The sequence below is a fragment of the Mustelus asterias genome, chromosome 16, assembly GCF_964213995.1.
Source record: "Mustelus asterias chromosome 16, sMusAst1.hap1.1, whole genome shotgun sequence".
In the NCBI taxonomy this organism is placed as follows: domain Eukaryota; kingdom Metazoa; phylum Chordata; class Chondrichthyes; order Carcharhiniformes; family Triakidae; genus Mustelus; species Mustelus asterias.
In genome coordinates this window covers 99,452,806-99,467,164 of record NC_135816.1, presented here as the reverse complement: position 1 = coordinate 99,467,164, position 14,359 = coordinate 99,452,806, and the positions used below count along the sequence as shown (strand labels likewise).

Below are 14,359 nucleotides of genomic sequence, written 5' to 3'. Positions count from 1 at the left end.
ATTCCCCAGGATGCTACCTGGGATGGAACATTTAAGTTATGAATAGTGGTTGGGTAGGTGTGGATTATTTTCATTGGAGCCGAGAAGACTGAGGGGCGACCTGATTGAGGTGTACAAGATTATGAGGGGCACGGACAGAGTGGATAAGGAGCAGCTGTTACCCAGATTTGAAGGGTAGTTGTCATTTCTATGGTCTTCAGACATTTTATACAGCTCCATCATAGCCTCTCTGCTCTGATATTCTGTACCTCGGCTATAAAGACAAGTCTCCCATTAACCGAGTTAGCCACCTTATCTACCTGTCCTGCTGCCTTCAGGGATCTGTGGACATGAACCCCAAGTCTCTCGGATCCTCTGCACTTGTTAGCATCCGACCATTCAAAGGACAAGTCACTGTGAAAGAGCGGCGAGTTCAAGGCAGTTCCACTGCTCTCTGAGAATAGGAACAAAATACCACTGGCTTCACTGGGCTTTGAACCCAGGACCTTCTGCGTGTGAGGCAGACGTGATAACCACTACACTATGGAACCACATGACTGTGAATGTAAATAAGTTGGAGGCAGTTCAGGGTGGGGGGGCGGTGGGTGGATACTGGATTGCTCCCTGGAATGAGCGGGTTTTCTCATGAGGTTGGATTGGACAGACTGGGCTTCTTTCAGCTGGAGTTTAGGAAAGTGAAGGGGTGACTGGATTAAAGTTTCTAAGATGCTGAACGGTCTTGGGAAGGTGGAGGTGGAAAAGATGTTTCCTCTTGTGGGTGAGGCCAAAACAAGGGGGCGCTGTTTGAACATTAGGGGAATATGGAAAATGTGGAAGCCAACAGAAAGGGATCAGCCATGGCCTTAGTAAATAGTGAAGCAGGCTCGAAGGACCAGATGGTTTCAGGTTGCAGCATCCACAGGAATTTGCTTTTAATTTTTTATGCAAATTATAACATTGGTTCAATGTTTCTGGAGGTGCCGTGGTTTAATTGGTTAAAGTGCCTGTCAAGTAAACAGGAGATCCTGAGTTTGAATCTCAACGGTGTTTTGGTGTCCGTTGCATTTTGCAATTTTGAAACAAAATCATTCTTGCTCTGAGAAGCCGTAACTTTCCCGTCACACAGTTCAACAGCAGGAAAAGAAGCCCAGAGGCCCGTTTTGTCTGCGCCGGCCATCAAACACCTATTAAAATGGATGAATGTTGCTGCCGTCGACTCTTGCAATTGTCAATCGCGTGTGAGGAATTTGTTAAAGGACATCTGTTCGTCTATTTTGAAGCACATCTCAAACAATTGTATTCAGGGTGGAAGAAAAGCAACTCCCAAACAGGGACTTGAACCCTGGACCCTCAGATTAAAAGTCTGATGCTTTACTGACTGATCTTTCCAGGCTTGAGGCCAGTTGCCCTTTTCCTCAGTTGAACTAGCCGCTCTCTCACAGTGACTTCGAGCAGATAAGATTGAAGGGAGTTGATTTTTTCCAAAGTCCTCCAATTTTACAGCATAAAAAGTGTCCCTTCGGCCCATCGTGCCTGCTCCAGCCCATCAAGCACCTATCTATTCTGTCCAAACTTTAACTCTGTTTCTCTCTCCACAGACGCTGCCAGACCTCCTGAGTTTATTCAGCATTTCCTGTTTTTATTACAAGTTTCCAGCATCCACAGGATTTTGCTTTTATCGACTCTGATCCCATTTTCCAGCACTCAGTCCGCAGCCTTGTTTGCTTTGGTGTTTCCAAAACCCATCTTAACGCCTCTTCATTTCTGAGAGAAATGGTTTCCACTCACTGAGTGGTTGGGGTGTGGATTGCGATGCCTGGAAGTGTGGCGGGGGCACAAGTCATTGAAGAGGGTCTGTGCTGACCCTCCAAAAGAGCATCCCACCCAGACTCTGCCCTCCGCCCGATCACAATGCATTTAACCATGGCTCCTCCACCCACAATATCCATCTTTGGACACTAAGGGGCATTTTAGCGCAGCCAATCCACCGAACCGACACATCTTTGGAGTGTGGGGGGAAACTGGAGCACGCGGACAAAACCCAGGCAGACACGGGGAGAAGGTGCAGCCTCCACACAGACAATCAGCCAGTACTGGGAATGGACCCGGAGATGGATTTGGGCTCTGCCTGGTCCACTCTGTGAATTGGTGTAATTTAAAGAATGGAGTATATTTTTTAAATCTATTGAGCTTCATGGTTTTTCCAACATTCTCTCTGGCTCCTCTTCTCTCTCAATTCTCTCTTTGTGCTGATGGAACACCGAGAATCCTCCATGTCTGTCTGGAATATAAACAGCAACAATCCACGCTCATCCAGTGTCCAGAATTCAGATGGTGCACAAGCCTTTGAATGAAGAGATGTTAAAAGGAAAGTGTGACCCTGTTGAGTTGATGTTTCCCTTGTCTGAAATGGAATGATTTCTGAAAGATGGGAGAACCGGGAATTACTGTTCATCGCGCATTTGGTGAATAAACACAAACTTCAATAAGAAGCAAACATCAATTCACCGCTGAGATTCAAACTCAGAACCTCCTGTTTATGAAGCAGTGGCTTTAACCGACTAAGGCACCGACAGCAGGGCTTGCAGGAAGGATGGGGGAAGGGTCTCTTTCTGTGCTGCAAAACTCTGTGACTCGATGATTCTATAAGATATGTTCCCCATTTCCCTCTTTCCCTTTCTTTTATTAGAAACAGCCGATCTCCCTCTGGAAACCATTCAATGTTTCAGACTTCACTGCGCTCTGAGGCAGCGATTCACCACCCTCTGTGAGAAGTCATTCTCCCCCTTCTCAGTTTCTAATCTACCGCCTCACAACCGATACCTGCGGCGTCTTGTTCCAGATTGCCCCATAAGAGGAAACATTTGTCCCACATTTACTCTCTCAATCCCTTTTAAAATTTTATATCCCTCGATCAGATCCCCCCTCGCCCTTCTAAACTCCAGCGAGTACAAACCCCAAACTGTTCAATCTCTCCTCATACGTCAACCCTTTCATCGCCGGAATCAACCTGGTGACCCTCCTCTGAACTGCCTCCAATGCCCCACATCCTTCCTCAAACAAGGAGACCACAACTGGACACAATACTCCAGATGTGGTCTCACCAACACCCTGTGTAATTGCAACAACCGCATCTACTTTTATACTCCAGCCCTTCTGCAATAAATGCCAACATGCCATTTGCTTTTTTTTATTAGGTGCTGCCCCTGCATGCCGACTTTCTGCGGTTCATGAACAGAGACGCCCAGATCCCTCTGCCCAGACACATTTTCAATCTGCTTTTTATTTATGGAATAATTTGCCTTTCTAATTTTTCTGCCAAAATGGATAACTTCACACTTATCCACATTAAACTCCATCTGCCAGATTGTGACCCATTCTCTCAGCCTATCGATATCCATCTGTAGAATCCTTGTATCCTCTTCACTGCCTGCTTTCCCACCTATTTTAGCATCATCCACAAATGTTGTTGTGTTCCACTCTGTCCCTGCTTGCAGATCATTGATATAGAATGTGACCAAGAGTTAGTGCCGTTCCCCGGCCATTTCCCCCTGATTCTGCACACTCAAGGTGAGGGACAGGAGGATTAGGGGATGTGAGGAAAAACATTTCTACCCAGAGTGTGGGGCCAGCCTGGAATGCGCTGCCTGGGAGGGTGCTGGAGGGGGGTTGCCTCACATGCTTTAAAACATCCCTGGATGAGAACTTGGCTCCTCACAATATTCAAGGCTATGGTCCAAGTGCTGGTAAATGGGATTAGGTGGGAGGTCAGGTGTTTCCCATCTGTCGGTGCAGACTCGATGGGCCGAAGGGCCTCTCCTGCTCTCTATGATTTTACAATGTTTTGATTCTCCTCCAGCTGTGGGTGAAGCAGCGTTTTATACAGCTCCAACATAACCTCTCTGCTCCTATATCCCACACCTAGGGTAATAAGGATCAGTATCCCATATACCTTCTGAACCACCTGATCTACCTGTCCTGCTGCCTTCAGGGATCTGTGGACATGAACCCAAGTCTCTCGGCTCCTCTGCACTTGTTAGCATCCGACCATTCAAAGGACAAGTCACTGTGAAAGAGCGGCGAGTTCAAGGCAGTTCCACTGCTCTCTGGAACAAGGAACAAAATACCACTGGCTCCACTGGGCTTACGAACCCAGGACCTTCTGCGTGTAAGGCAGACGTGATAACCACTACACTATGGAACCACATGACTGAGAATGTAAATGAGCTGGAGGCAGTTCAGGGTGGGGGTCGGTGGGTGGTTACTGGATTGCTCCCTGGAATGAGCGGGTTTTCTCATGAGGTTGGATTGGACAGACTGGGCTTCTTTCAGCTGGAGTTTAGGAAAGTGAAGGGGTGACTGGATTAAAGTTTCTAAGATGCTGAACGGTCTTGGGAAGGTGGAGGTGGAAAAGATGTTTCCTCTTGTGGGTGAGGCCAAAACAAGGGGGCGCTGTTTGAACATTAGGGGGCGCCCTTTTAGGACAAGAGATGATTAGATTTGTTTTCTCTCAGAGGCTTGTGCCACTTTTAAACTCTGCCTCAGAAGGTGCTGGAGGACGGGGTCACTGAATATTTTCCTGGCGGAGGGAGTTAGATATTTGTTGAGTGAGAGAATTAAAGATTATCGGGGAGGGGGAGGGGGAGGGGAATATGGAGAATGTGGAAGCCAACAGAAAGGGATCAGCCATGGCCTTAGTAAATAGTGAAGCAGGCTCGAAGGACCAGATGGTTTCAGGTTGCAGCATCCACAGGATTTTGCTTTTAATTTTATAACAAATTGTAACGCGGGTTTCATTTTGCCATTTGTGCCATGGTTTAGTTGGTTAAAGTGTCTGTCAACAAAATAGAAGATCCTGAGTTCAAATCTCAGCGGTGCCTTTGTGCATGTGGCATTTTGTAACTCTGAGAAGCCACAACTTTCCCGTCACACAGTTTGACAGCAGGAAAAGAAGCCCAGAGGCCCATTTTGTCTGCGCCGGCCATCAAACACCTATTAAAATGGATGAATGTTGCTGCCGGTGACTCTTGGAATTGTCAATCGCGTGTGAGGAATTTGTTAAAGGACATCTGTTCATCTATTTTGAAGCAAATCTCAAACAATTGTGTTCAGGGTGGAAGAAAAGCAACACCCAAACAGGGACTTGAACCCTGGACCCTCAGATTAAAAGTCTGATGCTTTCCTGACTGAGCTATCCAGGCTTCAAAGTACAAAACTTTTTCCCCCGTTGAACTAGCCGCTCTCTCACTGTGACTTCGAGCAAATAAGATTGAAGGAGAGTTCATTTTTTAATGGGGGTGGGGAAGTGTGATATTATCCACTTTGAGGTCAAGATGATTATTTGCTGTAACTTTCTAAATGTCCAAAAGTCAAATCGTGCTGAGCATTTCATCGATTTGACAGGACAAGAACCTCATGAAATCTTCCACTTTAGATCCTTCCTCTCTCGTTCCTATAATGAGTCTAACAGTAAGTCACCCGTGGATCAGTTGGTTAATGCGCTTGTCTAGGAGGCTGATATTCCTGAGTTAAAATCTCCGTGCTACCTGTTTATACATTTCACGTTGTACCTTTTAAAGTGAATCACCATCTCTCTGAGGACCAGCAGTTTTACAGTCCTGCATTCTACAGCATAAACAGTGTCCCTTTGACACATCGAGTCTGCTCCGGCCATCAAGCACGTGTCTATTCTGTCCCAACTAGAACTCTGTTTCTCTCTCCACTGATATTCAAACTGTTAACCATGACTTTTGTTTAGATGGACATCTTTGTCAAATATTTTGCCGTAGCTTCAATCCTATCTGAGTATTTAACAGATTGGGCGGAACAAGGTCTGCATGAAATCCTCCTCTTAAGATCCTTCCTCTCTCTTTATTATAATGAACAGCATGACATGAGGAAGTTCTGTGGAACAAAGAGATTTGGGCATGTTTTTCAACAGATCTCTGAAGACGCAGGGGCATGTTAGTAGAGTGGGGAAAAGTGCATATGGGGCACTTGCCTTCATAAATCGCAACATTGATTACAAAAGCAGGGAAGTCATGTTGGATAAAAGAAAAATACTGCGGATGCTGGAATCTGAAACAAAAACAGAAAATGCTGGAAAATCTCAGCAGGTCTGACGGCATCTGTGGGGAGAGAATCGAGCCAACGTTTGGAGTCTGGATGACCCTTGGTCAGAGCTGAGAGCGCAGAGAATCAGCGGAGATTTATACTGTGAGGGTGGGAGGGATGGAATGGGACAACGGGAATTGAAATGAGAAGACAGAAGGCTGAGAAGGTGCTAGAAAGTGTCCATTAATGATCAGAATGTGTGAATGGCAGAACAGAGATGCAGATTGTTAAAGGACTGCCCGAGGAATGTGGCAGTTGCCCTGAAAGGGGGAGGGGGCAAGAAGGAGAGCTGGAATGGAAAGTGGGAAAATGGAGGTGAGAAAGAAGGATGATAAAATGGATGAATCGGATGAAACAAAATGAAATAAAATCAATGGAAATGGGGTGAAGGTGGAGGAGAGAGTTCATGCTCTGAAGTTGTTGAACTCAGTGTTGAGTCCAGAAGGCTGTAAAGTGCCCAATCGGAAGATGAGGTGCTGTTTCTCCAGTTTGCGTTCACTGGAACATTGCAAAAGGCCAAGGACGGACATGTGGACAGGAGAGCAGGGTGGTGCGTTGAAGCAGCAAGCGACAGGAAGGTTAGGGTCCTGTGTGCGGACGGAGCGAAGGTGCTCAGCAAAGCGATCACCCAGTCTCCGTTTGGTCTCTCCGATGTAGAGTCGAGCGCATTGGGAGCAGCGAATGCAATAGACCAGATTGAAGGAGGAGCTCTTGCTGAATCTCCGCTGATTCTCTGCGCTCTCAGCTCTGACCAAGGGTCATCCAGACTCCAAACGTTGGCTCGATTCTCTCCCCAGAGAAGCTGTCAGACCTGCTGAGATTTTCCAGCATTTTCTGTTTGTGTTGAAGTCATGTTGGAGTTGTATCGAACTGTGGTGAGGCTACAGCTGGAGCACTGTGTGCAGTTCTGGTCACCACATTTTAGGAAGGATGTGATTGCACTGGAGAGGGTGCAGAGGAGATTCCCCAGGATGCTGCCTGGGACGGAGCATTTAAGTTATGAAGAGAGGTTGCGGAAGCTTGGATGATTTACGTTGGAGCAGAGAAGACTGAGGGGCGACCTGATTGAAGTGTACAAGATTATGAGGGGCACGGACAGAGTGAATAAGGAGCAGCTGTTCCCCAGATTTGAAGGGTCAGTGTTCAATTCTTTGGTCTTCAGAAGTTTATACAGCTCCATCACAGCCTCTCTGCTCTGATATTCTGTACCTCGGCTATAAAGACAAGTAACCCATTAGCATCGTCCACCACCTTATCTCCCTGTCCTGCTGCCTTCAGGGATCTGTGGACATGAACCCCAAGTCTCTCGGCTCCTCTGCACTTGTTAGCATCCGACCATTCAAAGGACAAGTCACTGTGAAAGAGCGGCGAGTTCAAGGCAGTTCCACTGCTCTCTGGGGATAGGAACAAAATACCACTGGCTCCACTGGGGATCGAACCCAGGACCTTCTGCGTGTGAGGCAGACGTGATAACCACTGCACTATGGAACCACATGACTGTGGATGTAAATGAGCTGGAGGCAGTTCAGGGTCGGGGGGCGGTGGGTGGTTACTGGATTGCTGCCTGGAATGAGCGGGTTTTCTCATGAGGTTGGATTGGACAGACTGGGCTTCTTTCAGCTGGAGTTTAGGAAAGTGAAGGGGTGACTGGATTAAAGTTTCTAAGATGCTGAACGGTCTTGGGAAGGTGGAGGTGGAAAAGATGTTTCCTCTTGTGGGTGAGGCCAAAACAAGGGGGTGCTGTTTGAACATTCAAAATAGATTCACAGATGTCCTTTAACAAATCCCTCACACGCGATTGACAATTCCAAGAGTCTCCGGCAGCAACAGTCATTCATTTGCCCTCATTTGATGGGGAAATGCCCTCCATACCAGGATGTTGCCTTGTATGGAGGGCATTAGCTATGAGGAGAGGTTGCAGAAACTTGGTTTGTCCTCTCTGGAACGACAGAGGTTGAGGGGAGATCTGATAGAAGTCTACAAGATTATGAGAGGCATGGACAGAGTGGATAGTCAGAAGCTTTTTCCCAGGGTGGAAGAGTCAATTTCTGGGGGGCATTGGTTTAAGGTGCGAGGGGCAAGGTTTAAAGGAGATGTACGAGGCACGTTTTTTACACAGAGGGTGGTGGGTGCCTGGAACTCGTTACTGGGGGAGGGAGTGGAAGCGGATACGGGAGTGACTTTGAAGGGGCGTCTTGACAAGTACATGAATAGGATGGGAATAGAGGGATATGGGCCCCGGAAGGGGAGGGGGTTTTCGTTAAGTCGGGCAGCACGGTCGGTGCAGGCTTGGAGGGCCGAAGGGCCTGTTTCTGTGCTGTAATTTTCTTTGTTCTTTGTCCCGAGACCTTTTGATTTCCCCGGCCACGGCCTGCTGTGTCCCCAGGCTGCCAGCGAGAGTCCCAGCCACGGCCTGCTGTGTCCCCAGGCTGCCAGCGAGAGACCCAGCCACGGCCTGCTGTGTCCCCAGGCTGCCAGCGAGAGTCCCAGCCACGGCCTGCTGTGTCCCCAGGCTGCCAGCGAGAGACCCAGCCACGGCCTGCTGTGTCCCCAGGCTGCCAGCGAGAGACCCAGCCACGGCCTGCTGTGTCTCCAGGCTGCCAGCGAGAGACCCAGCCACGGCCTGCTGTGTCTCCAGGCTGCCAGCGAGAGTCCCAGCCACGGCCTGCTGTGTCTCCCACATGCCCCGGACACCCATGGCCATGGAACGATGTGCCTCCTGGATGCCTGCAACACCCTCGCCCGTGGCCCGCTGTCCAGGGTGGCCTGGACCCTGTCACCCATGAGGACAGACCCCTGAGCCAGACTTTCCACTGCGGTCGCCACCCTTGCAGCGTTGGCCTGGTTCTCACGCTGTGTTGGCACCACCTCCTGCAACAGCTCTCTGTTAGACTCCCCTAAACAGCCTGGCAGTCACAGCATGGTTACTGACAGCAACCTTTCCCAAAGGTCGGGGAGTCTAAAACTAGAGGGCAAAGGTTTAAGGTGAGAGGGGAGAGATACAAAAGTGTCCAGAGGGACAATTTCTTCACACAGAGGGTGGTGAGTGTCTGGAACAAGCTGCCAGAGGTAGGAGTAGAGGCGGGTACAATTTTGTCTTTTGAAAAGCATTTAGACAGTTACATGGGTACGATGGGTACAGAGGGATATGGGCCAAACGTGGGCAATTGGGACCAGCTTAGGGGTTTAAAAAAAAGGGCAGCATGGACAATTTGGGCCGAAGGGCCTGTTTCCATGCTGTAAACCTCTATGACTCTGTGACCAAGAGTTCATTTGGGATTCTGTTGCACTGTAAGATCTGGGATCCGGAGACCAGGAGTTCATTTGGGATCCTGTTGCACTGTTAGATCTGGGATCTGGAGACCAGGAGTTCATTTGGGATCCTGTTGCACTGTTAGATCTGGGATCTGGAGACCAGGAGTTCATTCGGGATCTGTTAGATCTGGGATCTGGAGACCAGGGTGGCGATCTTCCTGGCCCCTTTACACCGGAGAGAACGGCTTCACATTCAGAAAGGGAGTGAATCCTATTAACATGGAATTGACGACATTAACATGTAGTTACTGAGCTCGGCACGGCTGCACCCCCCCCTCACCGGGCTGGCGTCAGACCAGCGAGAATCACTGCTGCTCTGTAATAGCGGGGATCCGGCCCCCCGGCCGGGCTGGGGGAGGGGGTCAGAGGCTCTTGAAGCACCCGGGTGGTCGGGGGCGTGGCCTGGCACTGCCCATCAGGCAACAATCCCCCGATACTTCCCAGTATCCTCCCTTTATCTCGTATCCGGGATTCAGGGGCAATTCTGTCAGTATTATCATTAATAATTCCCTGCAGTTGGACCTCCGCCCATTTAATGGCATTAGGATGATCGTGGTATGTTGAATGTAGTATTGTGAATCGCCCGAAACATTATCCCCAGAGATAAAAGTTTATTTATTATTTATTAGTCACAAGTAGGCTTATATTAACACTGCAATGAAGTTACCGTGAAAATCCCCTAGTCGCCACACTCCGGCGCCTGTTCGGGTACACTGAGGGAGAATTTAGCACGGCCAATGCACCTAACCTGCAGGTCTTTGGACTGTGGGAGGAAACCGGAGCACCCGGAGGAAACCCACGCAGACACGGGGAGAACGTGCAGACTCCGCACAGACAGAGACCCAAGCCGGGAATTGAACCCGGGTCCCTGGCGCTGTGAGGCAGCAGTGCTAACCACTGTGCCACCCACTGCCACTGTCAAACCATTGTCACATCATGCAGTGAGGTTTTAGCTTTCCCAATCCTGACTGACCCATCTGGGGGAGACTCGGCCATGTTTGGACATTGGGTAGGTTTTTGAGATCCACAGGTATCGAGCTGGTAACATCTAATATCTCTACAATCAAGTCTTATCTATTACACATTTACACAGTTGTTGACAATACTGGCCCTCAAAGCCAGGTTCCATGACATTGAATAAATATTCACACAAACACAGGTCTTGAATCGTATATCCCTTTAATATCCAAATTTCCCTCTGAGTCTTTTCCATCTGAGTCCCATCTCAGAGGGTGTAACAAACAGGCTGCCCCTTTTGCTTCCCTCTTGAATGGCCACCCTATGGGGAGGTTATAGTCCCAGCTTCCCATCCTACTGCCCCATCCTTTCTCACACCATCCACAAACAGGCTGAGTGATTCTGGGTGGCTTGTCTGGCCTTGCTCGGGGCACAGAAACCTGGCGCTGTGTCTCAGTTCCTCCCCGTGACGGCACGGTTACTTGTGTCCGATGATGGGTGGGGGTGAGTTGATGGGATGTCCAGATGTTGGGTTTCTTTATCCACTCTCCTGTCCCTCCGGTGGGGAGCTGACGTACACGATTCCACCAGAGTCAGAGTGAATAGAGGGTGTATGAGGAGGTGTATGAACATGTGTGTGTGTGTGAGAGAGAGTGTGTGAGAGAGTGTGTGTGAGAGAGGGTGTGTGAGAGAGTGTGTGTGTGTGTGAGAGAGTGTGTGTGAGAGAGGGTGTGTGAGAGAGGGTGTGTGAGAGAGGGTGTGTGAGAGAGGGTGAGTGAGAGAGGGTGTGCGAGAGAGGGTGAGTGAGAGAGGGTGTGTGAGAGAGTGTGTGTGAGAGAGGGTGTGTGAGAGAGTGTGTGTGTGTGTGTGAGAGAGTGTGTGTGAGAGAGTGTGTGTGAGAGAGGGTGTGTGAGAGAGGGTGTGTGAGAGAGGGTGTGTGAGAGAGGGTGTGTGAGAGAGGGTGTGTGAGAGAGGGTGTGTGAGAGAGGGTGTGTGAGAGAGGGTGTGTGAGAGAGGGTGTGTGAGAGAGGGTGTGTGAGAGAGGGTGTGTGAGAGAGGGTGTGTGAGAGAGGGTGTGCGAGAGAGGGTGTGCGAGAGAGGGTGTGCGAGAGAGGGTGTGTGAGAGGGTGTGTGAGAGAGGGTGTGTGAGAGAGGGTGTGTGAGAGAGGGTGTGTGAGAGAGGGTGTGTGAGAGAGGGTGTGTGAGAGAGGGTGTGTGAGAGAGGGTGTGTGTGAGAGGGTGTGTGTGAGAGGGTGTGTGTGTGAGAGAGTGTGTGTGTGAGAGAGTGTGTGTGTGAGAGAGTGTGTGTGTGAGAGAGTGTGTGTGTGAGAGTGTGTGTGTGAGAGAGTGTGTGTGTGAGAGAGAGTGTGTGTGAGAGAGAGTGTGTGTGAGAGAGAGTGTGTGTGAGAGAGAGTGTGTGTGAGATGTTGTGTGTGAGAGGGTGTGTGTGAGAGAGTCTGTGACAGAGGGTGTGTGACAGAGGGTGTGTCACAGAGGGTGTGTGACAGAGGGTGTGTGAGAGAGACAGGGTGTGTGAGAGAGACAGGGTGTGTGAGAGAGACAGGGTGTGTGAGAGAGACAGGGTGTGTGAGAGAGACAGGGTGTGTGAGAGAGACAGGGTGTGTGAGAGAGACAGGGTGTGTGAGAGAGACAGGGTGTGTGAGAGAGACAGGGTGTGTGACAGAGGGTGTGTGACAGAGGGTGTGTGACAGAGGGTGTGTGACAGAGGGTGTGTGACAGAGGGTGTGTGAGAGAGACAGGGTGTGAGAGAGAGACAGGGTGTGTGACAGAGGGTGTGTGACAGAGGGTGTGTGACAGAGGGTGTGTGACAGAGGGTGTGTGACAGAGGGTGTGTGAGAGACGGTGTGTGACAGAGGGTGTGTGACAGAGGGTGTGTGACAGAGGGTGTGTGACAGAGGGTGTGTGACAGAGGGTGTGTGACAGAGGGTGTGTGACAGAGGGTGTGTGACAGAGGGTGTGTGACAGAGACAGGGTGCGTGAGAGAGACAGGGTGTGTGAGAGAGACAGGGCGCGTGAGAGAGACAGGGTGCGTGAGAGAGACAGGGTGCGTGAGAGAGACAGGGTGCGTGAGAGAGACAGGGTGCGTGAGAGAGACAGGGTGTGTGAGAGAGACAGGGTGTGTGAGAGAGACAGTGTGTGTGAGAGAGACAGGGCGTGTGAGAGAGACAGGGCGTGTGAGAGAGACAGGGCGTGTGAGAGAGAGAGGGTGTGTGAGAGAGACAGGGTGTGTGTGAGAGAGACAGGGTGTGTGTGAGAGAGACAGGGTGTGAGAGAGACAGGGCGTGTGAGAGAGACAGGGTGTGTGAGAGAGACAGGGTGTGTGAGAGAGACAGGGTGTGTGTGAGAGAGACAGGGTGTGTGTGAGAGAGACAGGGTGTGTGAGAGAGAGAGGGTGTGTGTGAGAGACAGGGTGTGTGAGAGAGACAGGGTGTGTGAGAGAGACAGGGTGTGTGAGAGAGACAGTGTGTGTGAGAGAGACAGGGCGTGTGAGAGAGACAGGGCGTGTGAGAGAGACAGGGCGTGTGAGAGAGACAGGGCGTGTGAGAGAGACAGGGCGTGTGAGAGAGACAGTGTGTGTGAGAGAGACAGGGTGTGTGAGAGAGACAGGGCGTGTGAGAGAGACAGGGTGTGTGAGAGAGACAGGGTGTGTGAGAGAGACAGGGTGTGTGAGAGAGACAGGGTGTGTGAGAGAGACAGGGCGTGTGAGAGAGACAGGGCGTGTGACAGAGGGTGTGTGAGAGAGGGTGTGTGAGAGAGACAGGGCGTGTGAGAGAGACAGGGCGTGTGACAGAGGGTGTGTGAGAGAGGGTGTGTGACAGAGGGTGTGTGAGAGAGACAGGGTGTGTGAGAGAGACAGGGTGTGTGAGAGAGACAGGGTGTGTGAGAGAGACAGGGTGTGTGAGAGAGACAGGGTGTGTGAGAGAGACAGGGCGTGTGAGAGAGACAGGGCGTGTGAGAGAGACAGGGCGTGTGAGAGAGACAGGGCGTGTGAGAGAGACAGGGCGTGTGAGAGAGACAGGGCGTGTGACAGAGGGTGTGTGAGACAGGGCGTGTGACAGAGGGTGTGTGAGAGAGGGTGTGTGACAGAGGGTGTGTGACAGAGGGTGTGTGACAGAGGGTGTGTGACAGAGGGTGTGTGAGAGAGACAGGGTGTGTGAGAGAGACAGGGTGTGTGAGAGAGACAGGGTGTGTGAGAGAGACAGGGTGTGTGAGAGAGACAGGGTGCGTGAGAGACGGTGTGTGAGAGACGGTGTGTGACAGAGGGTGTGTGACAGAGGGTGCGTGACAGAGGGTGCGTGAGAGAGACAGGGTGTGTGAGAGAGACAGGGTGCGTGAGAGAGACAGGGTGCGTGAGAGAGACAGGGTGCGTGAGAGAGACAGGGTGCGTGAGAGAGACAGGGTGTGTGAGAGAGACAGGGCGTGTGAGAGACAGGGTGCGTGAGAGAGACAGGGTGCGTGAGAGAGACAGGGTGTGTGAGAGAGACAGGGTGTGTGAGAGAGACAGGGTGTGTGAGAGAAGGTGTGTGAGAGACGGTGTGTGACAGAGGGTGTGTGACAGAGGGTGTGTGACAGAGGGTGTGTGAGAGAGACAGGGTGTGTGAGAGAGACAGGGTGTGTGAGAGAGACAGGGTGCGTGAGAGAGACAGGATGCGTGAGAGAGACAGGGTGCGTGAGAGAGACAGGGTGTGTGAGAGAGACAGGGCGTGTGAGAGAGACAGGGTGCGTGAGAGAGACAGGGCGTGTGAGAGAGACAGGGCGCGTGAGAGAGACAGGGTGCGTGAGAGAGACAGGGTGCGTGAGAGAGACAGGGTGCGTGAGAGAGACAGGGTGCGTGAGAGAGACAGGGTGCGTGAGAGAGACAGGGTGCGTGAGAGAGACAGGGTGTGTGAGAGAGACAGGGTGTGTGAGAGACAGGGTGTGTGAGAGAGACAGGGTGAGAGAGAGAGACAGGGCGTGTGAGAGTGACAGGGGG

The 14,359-nt window shown here is 50.8% G+C and overlaps 4 non-coding genes across 4 annotated transcripts; all 4 read right to left on the bottom strand.

The window, feature by feature from the left end:
* Positions 1-457: 457 nt before the first annotated feature.
* Positions 458-530, bottom strand: trnav-cac (transfer RNA valine (anticodon CAC)). Its single transcript has one exon. It is a non-coding gene; the product is annotated as a tRNA-Val (tRNA).
* A 3,579-nt stretch (positions 531-4,109) lies between these two features.
* Positions 4,110-4,183, bottom strand: trnav-uac (transfer RNA valine (anticodon UAC)). Its single transcript has one exon. It is a non-coding gene; the product is annotated as a tRNA-Val (tRNA).
* A 924-nt stretch (positions 4,184-5,107) lies between these two features.
* trnak-uuu (transfer RNA lysine (anticodon UUU)) lies at positions 5,108-5,180 on the bottom strand. The gene has a single exon. It is a non-coding gene; the product is annotated as a tRNA-Lys (tRNA).
* A 2,331-nt stretch (positions 5,181-7,511) lies between these two features.
* Positions 7,512-7,584, bottom strand: trnav-cac (transfer RNA valine (anticodon CAC)). The gene has a single exon. It is a non-coding gene; the product is annotated as a tRNA-Val (tRNA).
* Positions 7,585-14,359: the final 6,775 nt, after the last annotated feature.